Source organism: Cynocephalus volans, chromosome 12 (assembly GCF_027409185.1).
Source record: "Cynocephalus volans isolate mCynVol1 chromosome 12, mCynVol1.pri, whole genome shotgun sequence".
NCBI lineage: Eukaryota > Metazoa > Chordata > Mammalia > Dermoptera > Cynocephalidae > Cynocephalus > Cynocephalus volans.
Window position 1 is genome coordinate 64,829,134 of NC_084471.1, and position 15,715 is coordinate 64,844,848.

Here is a 15,715-nt window from a genome sequence, read left to right on the forward strand (position 1 = left end):
AATATGGCATATGACTGACCTAATATAATGTATAATGTATAGAATGTTATCATAACAGATATTATTTCTCTTCCCTACTTCCAAAAATCCTAACGTCATTTCTATACCCTCAGAATAAAACTCTGTTTACCAGAGAGTTGAACTCTCACCAGTTTATCATAACTTTTTGCATTTTTCCTGATATATTTTACAAATTCTATTCTCTGTTTTTTTTTAATTTTTGGAATTATTTAATCTACTTAAAGAAAAGTACCTCTGAACAAAAGAGAATAATAATTGTAGGTACCTCACAAAGTTGTTGGCAGAATTACATGAGCCAATACATAGAAAACAATTATAATAGGTATGCAATATAGTAATCACTGAAAAAAAAAAACACTTTATTGTCTGTTCTCCTCCTCTTAACAGTTATCCTCATTATTAGCATAATTACTAATAATGGTATAAAGAATTTGAACACACATGAGTTTTTAATATTTTCAAATATTTAAGGGAATATTTATATTTTATTTCCAATCCCTTGATGATTGTGGTTTTTTGATTACACAGAAATGCCAAAAGGAATCAAATTTTCTAATAACATTCATTTCTATTACCTGGTAAAAATGAAAAGTTCCAAAGTCTACATCCTCTGACACTCTGTTCTTAAAAAAAAAATGCCCTGTATCTCTTCCAATGTAAACCAGTGCTATTCAAAATCATAATAATTAAACTAGATTTTTACTTCTTCCAAGTGCATATAAATAAAATATTTGAATTTTCAGAAAATTTTGGAGTAATATTTAGTTTTATGAAATTTATTGAGAGCAAGGTGGAGGAAATTTTAATATGGAAATGGAAAAAATATATAATTTAATGAGAGAGAATTTTGAGAGGGTATGCATATCAAAAGGGATGCACAAGAATGTTATTTTTTCAATGTTATTAATACTTTCATTTACCAAAGAAAAATATAACATGTTGGATGGTGTCCTCAAAGGCTTGCTTCACTTGCTGGTTCCTCAGGGTATATATATAAATGGATTCATTATGGGAGCAACAAAAGTATTGAGAATAGCTACTCCTTTGCTCAGTGATACTTTTTCTTTGCAGAAGGATTAACATACATGAATATGCAGCTTCCATAAGAAATGGAAGTGACAATCATGAGAGGAGCATGTAGGAAATGCCTTTTTTCTCTGACTGGCAGACAGGAGTCTCAAAATTGTCCTAATGATGAACAGGTAGGACAGAATGATTAATGCCAAAGTGAAAAGCAAAATCACTATAGCAGAGTAAAAACCAATCACTTCTAGGAGCCACGTGTCTGAGCAGGATAATTGCAATAAGGGGAAATAGTCATAAGCACAGTGATCAATGACATTGGAGGCACAGTGATCTAACTGAAGAGATAGAATCACTGGTGGGAAGATACTTAAGAATCCTGCCAGCCAAGCACACAGGACAAGCAATATGCAGACTCTCTTGCTCATGATGGTTGTATAATGCAGGGGTTTGTAGATGGCAACATAGTGGTCATAGGACATGGCATTGAGAAGGTAAAATTCAGTTATACCCATGAAGATGAAGGAAAACAACTGAGCTGCACAATTGTTGCATGAAATAGTTTTGTCTCTGGTGATGACTGTGCTGAGAAATTTAGGGATACAGACAGTTGTAAAGGTTATTTCTAATGCAGAGAAGTTCCTGAGGAAGAAATACACAGGGGTCCATAGATGAGAATCCACCAAGGTGAGAGTGAAAATGGTCAAATTTCCAGTGACACTTAATATATGTGATAATTAAGAAGAGAAAAATCACAGTCTGGAGCTCCAGGTCATCTGATAGCTTTTGAAGAATGAATTCTGTGGGTACTGCATGTTTTTTGATTGCTGATCTTTTTTTCTTGGCTCTTTAAGAATAGAAAATGTATGTTTCCTCTGTAGAATATAAAAAAATTAAAATGGGATTGTGAATGGGGTATAACACTTTTAACATTTCCATAATGATGAATAATATGTGAAATTAGAGAACAGGTGAGCCACCTGCCAGACTCTGCCCTGCCTGTGCAGAAGGCAGGAACCCACACCACACCACTGCAAATGGGGCAGGCATTCAGGCAGGCAGGAAGACAGACCAGCCACCTGACAGACCCCTGCCAATCCCATTCAGAAGGCAGGACTCTGTACTGTGCTACCACTGATGAGGGCAGCACCCAGGCAGGCATGAGAACAGACCAGCCACCCAACCAGGCTTGCCCCCACCCATGCAGAAGGCAGGACCTTGTGTGCCGTGCCATCACCATGAGGCTTCACACAGCTTCCATGAAGGTGGTCCACAACAGCCACCACCACAGCTAATACTGCTGCAAGGATGGCTTGCTGCCTTAACAATATCCATGACCACTGTGCTGGTGGCCCATTACATATTTGACTTTATTCACACAAAGACAGGCACTGGAGAACCTGGAAAAAGAGGAAAAAGCCTTTTTCCTCAAAGTCCACTGCAGAGTAACAGAAGAAGCAACTGATCTACCAGATGACCAAAAATCAAAGTAGAGATACTAGAAATATGAAAAAATCAGAAAATATGACACCACCAAAGGAATTCAGTAACTCTCAAGTACCAGACCCTATAGAACAGGAAACCTTTGAAATGACTGAAAAAGAATTCCAAGTAACTATATTAAGGGAACTCAATGAGATAAAAGAGGACTCTGCAAGACAGCACAATGAAATGAGAAAAAATAGCCAGGTTATGAAGGATGAAATTTACAAAGAGATTAATACCTTAAAAAAGAAGTTAGCAGAACTCCTGGAACTGAAAGACATATTCAATGAAATCAAAAACACAACTGAGAGCTTGTGCAGCAGATTAGAACAAGCTGAAGAAAGAATTTCTGAACTTGAAGATGGTCTTTATGAAACAATTCTGGCAGACAAGAAAAAGGAAAAAAGAATTTAAAAAATGAAGAATCTCAAAGAGAGCTATAAGACAACCTTAAGTGCACAGACATCCAAATCATGGGTGTTCCTGAAAGGGAGGAGAAAAGTAAAGACAGTAAAGATCTATTCAATGGCATAATAATGGAAAAATTCCCAGGTATAGAGAGAGACACAGACCTTCAGATCTAGGAAGCTCAAAGATCTCCAAACAGTTTCGGTACAAAAAGATCCTCTCCAAGACACATTATAGTCAAACTGGCAAAGATCAAAGATAAAGAGAGAGTTCTAAAAGCAGCAAGAGAAAAGTGTCAATTCACTTATAAGGAGCCTGCATCAGACTAACAGCAGACTTCTTAACTGAAACTCCACAGGCAAGAAGAAAGTGAAATGACATATTCAAAATACTAAAAGCAAAAACCTGTCAGCCAAGAATACCATACCCAGCAAAGCTATGCTTCAGAAATGAGGGAGAAATAGTTTATTTCCCAGACAAAGAAAAACTGTGGAGTTCATCTTCCCATGACCAGTCCTGCAAGAAATTCTCATGGGAGTCCTGCATCTGGAATCCAAAAAACAATAATCACTACCATGAGTACACAAGCAAGAACAAAACCCACTAGTATAAAACACAAATGCAAATGAGAAAGATAAAAGAAACTAAATCTTACCACCTCAAAAAAAAAAAAAAAAAAAACCCATAAAGATTGTTGACCAATAATCAAAGTAGAAGAAAGGAACAAATTATACTTATAACACCTAAACAAAAAGCCATAAAATGCCAGGAATAAGATTGTACTACCCCATAACAACTCTAGATGTAAATGGATTAAACTCCCTACTTAAAAGACACAGACTGACTGACTGGATCAAAAAGTAAGACCCAACTACATGCTGTCTTCAAGAGACACATGATAGATGACATGATAAATGATAACTGAGAATGATAAAGGGCTCCATCCAGCAAAAAGACATAACAATCATAAATATATACACACCCAATACTGAAGCACCCAGATGTATACAGCAAACACTATTAGACCTAAAAAAAGAGATAGACCCCAAAATGATAATAGTGGGGAACCTAAACACCCCCTTTCAGCACTGGACAGATCATCCAGGCAACAAATCAACAGAGAAACACAGGATTTAAACTATACTTTAGACCAATTGGACCTGGAAGATATTTATAGAGCATTTCATCCAAAAACTACAGAATACATATTCTTCTTATTATCACACAGAACATTCTCCAAGATAGTCCACATGTTAGGTCATAAATCAAGTCTCAATATCTTTAAAAAAATCAAAATCACCTCAACTATCTTTTCAGACCACAATAGATTAAAACTAGAAATTAATAACAAGTGAAACTCAGTACTCTATAACATGGAAATTAAACAATAGACTCCTAGTTTTTTAATCCACCTGGGCACTGAATGTCTTTTGAGTGGGGAGTTCAATCATTTAGCATTGCTATTGAAAGCTATTGTCTAACTCCTGTCATTTAATTGCTTTTGTGTGGTTGCTTTAGGTATCTTTTGCTCCTTTCTTTTCCTCTTGTTGTTTGACTTTGGAGTTTGTTGTTTTTTTGAGGTAGTATTGTATAGGTTTTCTTCTCTTCCTTCTTTGCCTGTGTGCTGTACGGGTGGGATTTGTTCTTCCTTGTGTATTCATGGTGGTAATGATTATTTTAAGGAGCGTACTTGTGTGATTATTACATTAATGCCCACATCTGACTCACAGTATATACAGATGAGTGGTTCCTCTCTTATTGAGAAGGTAAAGAGCCATTGTACTAAACTTTTAATTCATGTCAAAATACATTCAAGGATTCATGTAGCCCCCAAACCTCTACATAGGGATTCAGTTTAAGTTTCAAAATCTATCCATACACTTATATATATATGTGTGTATCAATTTATATATAAATATTTTTTATCCATACATCAATATATGTGTGCATCAATTTGTATATAAACATTTTATTCATATAAATGTGTATATTTATAAATGTGTATGTTTATATATGTATGTAAATATATATGTGAGTGTGTATGTGTGTAAAACTAGCATATGTATATGTCTAGGAACATTTGGAGTTCTTTTCTTCCTTTGCTTCTTCATTAAAAGTGGGGCTATATGAATATTATTTTGTTTTGAAATTTGTCTAAGTTAACTGTTGTTTTTTTCTTTCTACTTTTGAACATAAAAGACTATAGAATTGGAACACCTGTTGAAACCATAGAAGGTAGAAATAATCTTTTTTTGTGGATCTATATATTCTGGAATACTTTTTTTGTGTCTCAGTATATTCTGGAATATAAAAACTAACAGAACAAATAGCAGCTAGGAACATACTATGGGCAAATGAGGAGCAGAAGATGGTATTAAAACTGATCTTTTTTAGCTATTCCCCAAACCAGCAGCCTTCTGACACTTCATTAATCCATTAATAAAACATAGTCAATTAGATTTACATACTCTAGTAACAAGGTTAAAGATATAAAACTTTGCCTCATTCTAATTGCATATGACTCTCATCTCAGAATACTCTATGTTCAAGATACTCATCAAATGATCACATCACTCAACTATGTAAACAATGAATTTCTGAAGAAAATATATTGGATGGGGGTGGAGCAAGATAATGAAATAGTACACTCCAGTAATTGTCCCACCACAGAAACATCAATACGAACAACTGTCTACACAGAAGAATATCTTTACAAAAGTTAAATAAACTGTGTAAGAGATTACAGTACTTGGTTGCAATACAATAATAAGAAAAAGTTGAATTATAATGATATGAAGGACAGTTTCACATTACACATGTCATGCCTCCCCCTACCCCAGGAAGTACAATGCAGAGAGAGATACCATCTACTTGGGGGAAAGAGAGAGAAGTGTTCATATGACATTGCCTTAGACCCAAATGCTGGGCTTGCCTAAGTTAAATTCAGTAATGGGAAGACCCCCATAGTTCCAGACTTCAAGCCAATATCCAAGAACTAAGTCATCAGATCTGCCTTAGTGCCTGGTGGGATAATGCATCACTAGGCTTTAGGCTTATGTGGCAGACTTGATCTTCAGCTCACACCACTGCTGGGAAGAAGTCAGTGACCCCAGGCTTGGGATAACCCTCAGCAGGCAGCCTCAGTGGCCCTGGGCTTTACATGCACCCCAGGACTATTCTGGTCACAGCACTTCAGACTTTGAAACCACACCAGGTAACTTTTCCAGAATCTCTTTATAAGCTGACTGTTGAAGAGCTTTCCCAGACAAAGCTAGTCTGCAAAAACTAAAATAAGTACCTACTTCTTCAAATACAAAGATATTGACAAATGGCCACAAAAATAAAAAGCAATTAGGGAAACATGACATTAGCAAATGGACAAAATAAAGTGCCAAAATAAAGTGACTGACCCTAATGAAATGGTGATGTATAAACTTCCTGACAAAGAATTCAAAATAACTGTTTTAAGGATGTCCAGTAAACTTCAAGAAAATACAGAAAAACAATTCAACAAAAGGTAGAAAAAAATAAGTTATCAGAATAAGAAATTTATTAGAGAGATCAAGATCATTTAAAAAAATCAAACAGAAATCCTCAAGCTGAAAAATACAATGAACTGAATAAACAATGCAGAAGGGAAATCAACAGCAGAACTGGTTAAGCAGAAGAAACAATAGGTGAACTCTGACAGACTGTTTTAAAATACACATTCAGAGAATAAAAAAGAAAAAAGAATGAAAATAAATGAAGAAAGCTTATGATAGTTAACAGAGATCATGAAAAAAGCAAATTTTTGAGTCATAGCTGTTAAAGAAAGAGAAAAGAAAGATAAAAGGGTAGAAAGCACATTTAATAAAATAGTAGCAGAGAACTTTCTAAACCTAGAGAAAGATTAAATATCTAGCTGCAGGAAGATGAATGGTCTCCAATCAGGTTCAATTCAAAGAAGACTACTCAAAGACATATTATAATGAAACAGTCAAAATTCAAAAACGAAGAGAGGATTCTGAAAGCAACAAGAGAAAGAAGCAAATAATATACACAGAAGTTCCAAAACAGCTAGCAGGAAACTTCTCAGCAGAAACCATACAGCCAAAAGATAGTGGGATGATATATTCAAAAAGCAGAAGGAAAAAAACTGTCACCCGATACGAGAAAACACAGAAAAGATTTCAAAAGCTGAGGAAGTTCATAAGCATCAGTTCTACTCGATTAAAAAAGAAAACATGAGAGGAAAGTTTTTCAAGCTTGAAAACAAAGATGCTAATGAGTAACAACAAAAAGTATAAAACTCGCTGCTAAAAGTAAGTATATAGTAGGCTGGTCGTGGGGGCGGACCGCCACTTTGCCCCCGGCAGGAGAGGCTGCCTCATTTACAGGCAACAGCTTTGAAGTGTGGAGCAGGAAAAGAACTGTTTCTTACCTGCAAAAGCGAGTCTCGAAACAGGGAACACGGCGCCAGGGCTGCTGTGGATGCAGACACGATCCTGGAGGCCGGGGCCGAGCTGAAGGCGGCCAGCTGCCCTATTCAGGATTCGAGGTTTCAGGCCAGCATTAAAGAAGATTCCTGGGAGTGCCCGAGCCGCGCCACGACTGAACAGCCCGAGGCCTCAGCGGCAGAGAACAGGGAAGGCAACAAACCAGAGGCAGAGAGTGAGCACCCGACCTGGCACAGCACTGTGAGTGACCCCTGGCCCAGCTCTGTTTGGGGGGCTGATGCCCACCCAGCTCCCGCCTGCATCACCAGGCCACTCACCGCCCCGGGGCTCCCTCCATTTTCCCAGGTGCTGGCAGCTCCGCCCAGCTTGGCACCTCACTGAGCCTTCCCACTTGCTTGGCCTGGCGCCGGGCTTTCTGGAGCCTGCGGGCCGGCCTCCCCTCCTACTCCCTCCGGGGTTCTCGGGCGGGGCTGGTGGCGGGGGGAGTCCCCAGCCAGTGTCGGGAGGGCAAGGAATTACGGGCGGGCCGACTGTCACTCCACCACACCCTGGACTCCGGTCGCTGGTAAACTTCCTGTTACTGGGAGGCAGATACCATCTCTGCGGCCCCAGTTCGGAAAAAAGCCTAACCAATTTCTGGTTGGGAATAGTGTGGTAGGAGAGTTCCCAGGTCTGCTGGAACCTGCCAGAGAGCAGGCTGCAGGTGGGCACTAGATTCAGTCTATGCCGGGGGGATACAAAGGTGAACAAGACCCAAGAAAGATCTACACAGTGCTACAAAGGCACCCAGAGAGACTGGTTGTCTGTGCCTACCAGAAACCTGGTAGACTTCCTGGGCGAGGCGGTGCCGAGCAGGGTCTTGAAGGCCCAGCTGATAGATGAGGGTTGCAGAAGACACGCCCCAGCCCAGCACAGTGCCCACAGAGTGGGGAGACATGCGGCCAGAGAGGGGGAGACTCGAGAGAAACCACACACCCAGTGGGGTCGCCACTGCACGATCCAACAGCTTGGGCCAGAGCACACAGAACAGGGAAAAGTCCTGCACAGGAAGTGAAAGCTCAACAGAGATCATACACCCTGTGGTACGTGATCCACTACCCCAGCAGAGTCCTAGCTGACCAGAAAGGTGGCTCCCCGGAGAAGCCCAATACCCGAGGCAACCACACACACAAGGCACTAGAGGACAACTGAGCAGTCACGGAGGGAGCCATACGAAATTGGCAACCACAGCAACATCCTAGTTAGTCATTAGTCTCAAACCGGTGGACTGTGAAACCCCCTGCCACAATGAATAAACACCAAAAAAAAGACACCAGAAATACAAAAATCAAGAAAGTACACCACCAAAAGTTAATAAATCTCAAACTCTAGATCCTATAGAACAAGAAGCCCTTGAAATGACTGACAAGGAATTTTGAGTGATAATGCTAAGGAAACTGAAAGAGATACAAGAAAACACAGATAGACATCATGATGAAATGAGGAAAAGTATACAGGACCTGAAAGAGGAAATGAACAAGGAAATCGATGTCCTGAAAAAAAATGTAGCAGAACTTGCTGAACTGAAGAAGTTATTCAGCCAAATAAAAAACACAATGGAGAGTTTAACCAATAGGCTTGTCGAAGTTGAAGAGAGAACCTCTGAACTTGAAGATGGGCTGTTTGAAATAACACAAGCAGACAAAAAGAAAGAAAAAAGAATCAAGGACATTGAAGAAAATCTGAGAGAGATATCAGACAACCATAAGCGCTCAAATATCTGAGTCATGGGTATTCCAGAAGGGGAAGAAAATGGAGATTCCATTGAAAACATATTCAACAAAATAGTGGCAGAAAACTTCCCAGGTATAGGAAAAATTACAGATCTTCAGATCCAGGAAGCTCAACGATCTCCAAACGTATTCAACCCAAAAAGGCCTTCTCCAAGACATGTCATAGCCAAATTGGCAAAACTCAGAGACAAAGAGAGAATCTTAAAAGCTGCAAGAGAGAAGCGTCAAATCACCTATGAGGGAGCCCCAGTCAGGCTAACATCAGACTTTTCATCACAAACCCTAAAAGCTAGAAAGGAATGGGATGATATTTTCAAAATACTAAAAGACAAAGATTGCCAGCCAAGAATACTCTACCCTGCAAGGCTATCCTTCCGAAATGAAGGGCAAAGAGTATATTTCTCAGACAAACAAAAACTGCGGGAGTTCATAACCACACGACCACCCTTACAAGAAATCCTCAAGGGAGTACTGGGTTTGGTTCCTGAAAAATAACTACCACTGCCATAAAAACCCAAGAAAAATCAAAACCCACTAGTATAATAAAAATGGCATTCATGAAGAGAAAACAAGCTAACAAAAACGCTATCTACAACCTAAGGAACCAACAAACACAGAAACCAAACAGTAAATCAGAAAGCAAGGAACAAAAGATACCTAAGACAACCAAACAACCAATAAAATGCTAGGAATAAATCAACACCTTTCAATAACAACTCTTAATGTAAAAGGCTTAAATTCCCCAATCAAAAGACACAGACTGGCTGGCTGGATGAAAAAGGAGGACCCAACTACATGCTGTCTACAAGAGACCCACCTCACCCATAAAGATTCACATAGACTAAGAGTGAAAGGATGGAAAAAGATTTACCATGCAAACAGAAAAGAAAAACGAGCTGGAGTAGCTATTCTTATATCTGACAAAATAGACTTTAAACTAAAAACCATAAAAAGAGACAATGAGGGCCACTACTTAATGATAAAAGGACTGATCCATCAAGAAGACATAACAATCATAAATATGTACGCACCCAATGTTGGAGCAGCCAGATTTATAAAACAAACTCTATTAGACCTAAAGAGGGAAATAGACACTAACACCATAATAGCAGGGGACGTGAACACCCCACTGTCAATATTAGACAGATCATCTAGGCAAAGAATCAGTAGAGAAACACAAGATCTAAACAAGACTCTAGAACAATTGGAATTGGCAGATATCTACAGAACATTCCATCCAACAACTTCAGAATATTCATTCTTCTCATCAGCACATGGATCATTCTCCAGGATAGATCACATATTAGGTCACAAATCAAGTCTCAATAAATTCAAAAAAATTGGAATTATCCCATGTATCTTCTCAGACCACAATGGATTAAAACTAGAAATTAATAACAAACGAAACTCTGGAAACTATACAAACACATGGAATTTAAACAGCATTCTACTAAATGACACATGGGTCCAAGAAGAAATCAAGCAGGAAATCAAAAAATTTATTGAAACTAATGAAAACAATGATACATCATACCAAAACCTGTGGGATTCTGCAAAAGCAGCATGGAGGGGGAAATTTATTGCATTAAACGCTCACTTCAGAAGAATAGAAAGATGGCAAGTGAACAACGTAACACTTCACCTTAAAGAACTAGAAAAACAAGAACAATCCAAACCTAAAGTTAGCAGACGGAAAGAAATCATTAAGATTAGAGCAGAACTGAATGAAATTGAAAACCAAAAAACAATTTAAAAGATTAAAAATCAAAAAGTTGTTTTTTTGAAAAGTTAAATAAAATTGACAAACCATTAGCATGGCTAACAAAAAAAAGAAGAGAGAAGACTCAAATAACAAAAATTAGAAATGAAAAAGGCGATATTACAACTGATTCATCTGAAATACAAGGAATCATTCGAGACTACTATAAACAACTATACGCCAACAAATTTGAAAATCTGGAGGAAATGGATAAATTTCTGGACACACACAAGCTCCCAAAACTGAACCGTGAAGACGTAGAAAATTTGAACAGACCAATAACAATAAAGGAGATTGAAGCTGTTATCAGAAGGCTCCCAACAAAGAAAAGCCCAGGACCAGATGGATTCACAGCAGAATTTTACCAAACATTCAAAGAGGAATTGACACCGATTCTTTACAAACTATTCCAAAAGATTGAAACGGACGCAAATCTCCCAAACTCATTCTATGAAGCAAACATCATCCTGATACCAAAGCCAGGTAAAGATATAACCAAAAAAAGAAAACTACAGGCCGATATCCTTGATGAATATAGATGCAAAAATCCTCACTAAAATACTAGCAAACAGAATACAGCAACACATACGAAAAATTATTCATCACGATCAAGTGGGATTCATCCCAGGGATGCAAGGTTGTTTCAACATACGCAAATCAATAAATGTGATACACCATATGAATAAAGTCTAACACAAGGACCATATGATCATCTCTATAGATGCTGAAAAAGCATTTGATAAAGTTCAGCACTCATTCATGACAAAGACCCTCTATAAGTTAGGTACAGAGGGAAAGTATCTCAACATAATTAAAGCTATATATGCCAAACCCACAGCGAATATCATCCTGAATGGGGAAAAGCTGAAAGCTTTTCCTTTAAGAGCAGGCACTAGACAAGGATGCCCACTCTCACCACTCCTATTCAACATAGTGTTGGAAGTACTAGCCAGAGCAATCAGAGAAGAGAAGGAAATAAAGGGCATCCAGATTGGAAAAGATGAAGTCAAACTGTCCCTGTTTGCAGATGACATGATCCTATATATCGAACAGCCTAAAACCTCTACAAAAAAACTGTTGGAATTGATAAATGATTTCAGCACAGTAGCAGGATACAAAATCAACACACAAAAATCAGTAGCATTTCTTTTCTCCAATAGTGAACATGCAGAAGGAGAAATCAAGAAAGCCTGCCCATTTACAATAGCCACCAAAAAAATAAAATACTTAGGAATTGAGTTAACCAAGGATGTGAAAAATCTCTATAATGAGAACTACAAACCACTGCTGAGAGAAATTAGAGAGGATACAAGAAGATGGAAAGATATTCCATGCTCTTGGATTGGAAGAATCAACATAGTGAAAATGTCCATACTACCCAAAGTGATATACAAATTCAATGCAATCCCCATCAAAATTCCAAAGACATTTTTCTCAGAAATGGAAAAAACTATGCAGACATTTATATGGAACAATAAAAGACCACGAATAGCCAAAGCAATGCTCAGCAAAAAAAATAAAGCTGGAGGCATAACACTACCTGACTTTAAGCTATACTACAAAGCTATAATAACCAAAACAATATGGTACTGGCATAAAAACAGACACACTGACCAATGGAATAGAATAGAGAATCCAGAAATCAACCCACACACTTACTGCCATCTGATCTTTGACAAAGGCACCAAGCCTATTCACTGGGGAAGGGACTGCCTCTTCAGCAAGTGGTGCTGGGATAACTGGATATCGATATGCAGGAGAATGAAACTAGATCCATACCTCTCACCGTATACTAAAATCAACTCAAAATGGATTAAGGATTTAAATATACACCCTGAGACAATAAAACTTCTTAAAGAAAACATAGGGGAAACACTTCAGGAAATAGGACTGGGCACAGACTTCATGAATACGACCCCAAAAGCACGGGCAACCAAAGGAAAAATAAACAAATGGGATTATATCAAACTAAAAAGCCTCTGCACAGCAAAAGAAACAATTAAAAGAGTTAAAAGACAACCAACAGAGTGGGAGAAAATATTTGCAAAATATACATCTGACAAAGGATTAATATCCAGAATATATAAGGAACTCAAACAACTTTACAAGAAGAAAACAAGCAACCCAATTAAAAAATGGGCAAAAGAGCTAAGTAGGCATTTCTCTAAGGAAGATATACAAATGGCCAACAGACATATGAAAAAATGCTCAACATCACTCAGCATCTGGGAAATGCAAATCAAAACCACATTGAGATACCATCTAACCCCAGTTAGGATGGCTAAAATCCAAAAGACTATGAACGATAAATGCTGGCGAGGCTGCGGAGAAAAAGGAACTCTCATACATTGTTGGTGGGACTGCAAAATGGTGCAGACTCTATGGAAAATGGTATGGAGGTTCCTTAAACAATTGCAATTAGGTCTACCATACGACCCAGCCATCCCACTGTTGGGAATATACCCAGAGGAATGGAAATCATCAAGTCGAAGGTATACCTGTTCCCCAATGTTCATTGTAGCACTCTTTACAATAGCCAAGAGTTGGAACCAGCCCAAATGCCCCTCATCAGATGAGTGGATACGGAAAATGTGGTACATCTACACAATGGAATACTACTCAGCTACAAAAACGAATGAAATACTGCCATTTGCAACATCATGGATGGACCTTGAGAGAATTATATTAAGTGAAACGAGTCAGGCACAGAAAGAGAAATACCACATGTTCTCACTTATTGGTGGGAGCTAAAAATTAATATATAAATTCACACACACACACACACACACACGCACACACACTCACACTGACACACACACATACACAGAAACCGGGGGGGCGGGGAAGAAGATATAACAACCACAATTACTTGAAGTTGATATGACAAGCAAACAGAAAGGACATTGTTGGGGGGGAGAGGGGGAGGGAGAAGGGGGGGAGATTTTGTTGATGGGGAGCAATAGTCAGCCCCAATGTATATCGACAAAATAAAATTTAAAAAATAAATAAATAAATAAATAAATAATAAAATAAAAGCAAGTACATAGTCAAATTCAGAATACTCTAATACTGTAATAGTGTGTGTAAATCACATATCTTTAGTATAAAGGTTAAAAGGAAAAAAGTATTAAAAATTTTGTCCCAATTTGTTAAGGGATATGCAATATAAAAAATAAAAAATGTTTCATCAAAAATTCGAAATGGGCTCTTATTCATAAATTCTTTGCCCAGTCCTACTTTCTGAAGTGTCTCCCGTAAGTTTTCTGTTACTAGTTTTATAGCTTCAGGTCCTATACTTATGTCTTTAATTCATTTTGAGTTGATTTTGGTATATGGTGAGAGGTGCGGGAATAGTTTCATTCTTCTGCAAATGGATATCCAATTGTCCTGGCACCATTTAGTGAAGAGCCTGTATAGAGCCCAAAAGCACAAGCAACAAAAGAAAAAAAAGTAAATAAATCGGATTATATCAAACTAAAAACCTTCTGCACAGCAAAGAAAACAATCAACAGATTGAAATGACAACCTACAGAATTGAGGAAAACATTTGCAAACTATATATCTAACAAGGGATTAATCTTCAGAATATACAAGACAAACAACTATACAATAAAAAACAAACCGATTAAAAAATGAGCAAAGGAGCTGAATAGACATTTTCAAAGGAAGATTTACACATGGCCAACAGGTACTTCAAAAATGTTCTACATCACTAATCATCAGAGAAATGAAAATAAAAACACATTGTGATATCATCACACCCAGTTAGACTGGCCATAATCAAAAAGACTAGAATAACAAATGCTGGAGAGGATGTTATGAGAGGGAAACTCCCCACCAACATGGTTGGTGGGACTGTAAATTAGTATAACCTCTGTGGAAAACAGTATGGAGATTTCTCAAACAACTACAGATAGATATACCATACAATCCAGCAATCCCACTTCTAGCTATATACCCAAAGGAATGGGAATCATGATTTTGAAGGGATGCCTGCACTCTCATGCTGATTGCAGCTTTATTTACAATAGCCAAATATGGAACCAACCTAAATGTCCATGGAAGGATGACTGCATAAGGAAAATGTGGTGTGTGTGTGTGTGTGTGTGTGTGTGTGTGTGTGTGTGTATCATGGAATATTACTCTGCCATAAAAAGGAATGAAATTCTGCCATTTACAGCAACATAGATGAGCATGGAGAGAATTATGTTATGTGAAATTAGTCAGGGACAGAGGGAAAACACTGCATGTCCTCACTCATTAAAGGGGAGCTAAGAGAAAAAGAAGGAAGGAAAAGAAAACCATAGTGGTGCATTAGACTTGCAAAGGGAGAGAATATACCTTGGATTGCAAGGGGGAGAGGTGCACAGGGAGGGTGGTCAGGGAGAGGTTGGGTGGGGACATGGGGAACAATTGCAATTTATGGCAATGGGCATGCTGATACTATTGAACTGATCATCATATCTTGTGCACAGGTGGTGACAGTCACCTTTGTACCCTGCGAATATGCATAATCAATAAAAAGAATTCAAAACATAGGGAAGGCAGTGAAATAAAATTGTATGATTTTTTGTTCTTGTTTTTTGTGTTTTTTTCAATAAAAGGTTGTTAACATCTTAAAATAAGTGTAAGATGTTTTTGTAAGCTTCAGGGTAACTACAAAGCAGAAAATAAAAAGCAGGAAATCAAAACATAACACCAGAGAGAATCACTTTACTACAAAAGAAAGGCAACAAGAGAGGAATAAAGGGACAAAGCATTTACAAAACAATCAGAAAACAATTAACAAAATGGCAGTAGTAAGTTCT

At 37.9% G+C, this 15,715-nt stretch overlaps 1 pseudogene; it reads right to left on the reverse strand.

Annotated features, from left to right (window-relative positions):
* Positions 1–933: 933 nt before the first annotated feature.
* Positions 934–2,379, reverse strand: LOC134391688 (olfactory receptor 6C3-like; annotated as a pseudogene).
* Between the last annotated feature and the right edge of the window lie 13,336 nt (positions 2,380–15,715).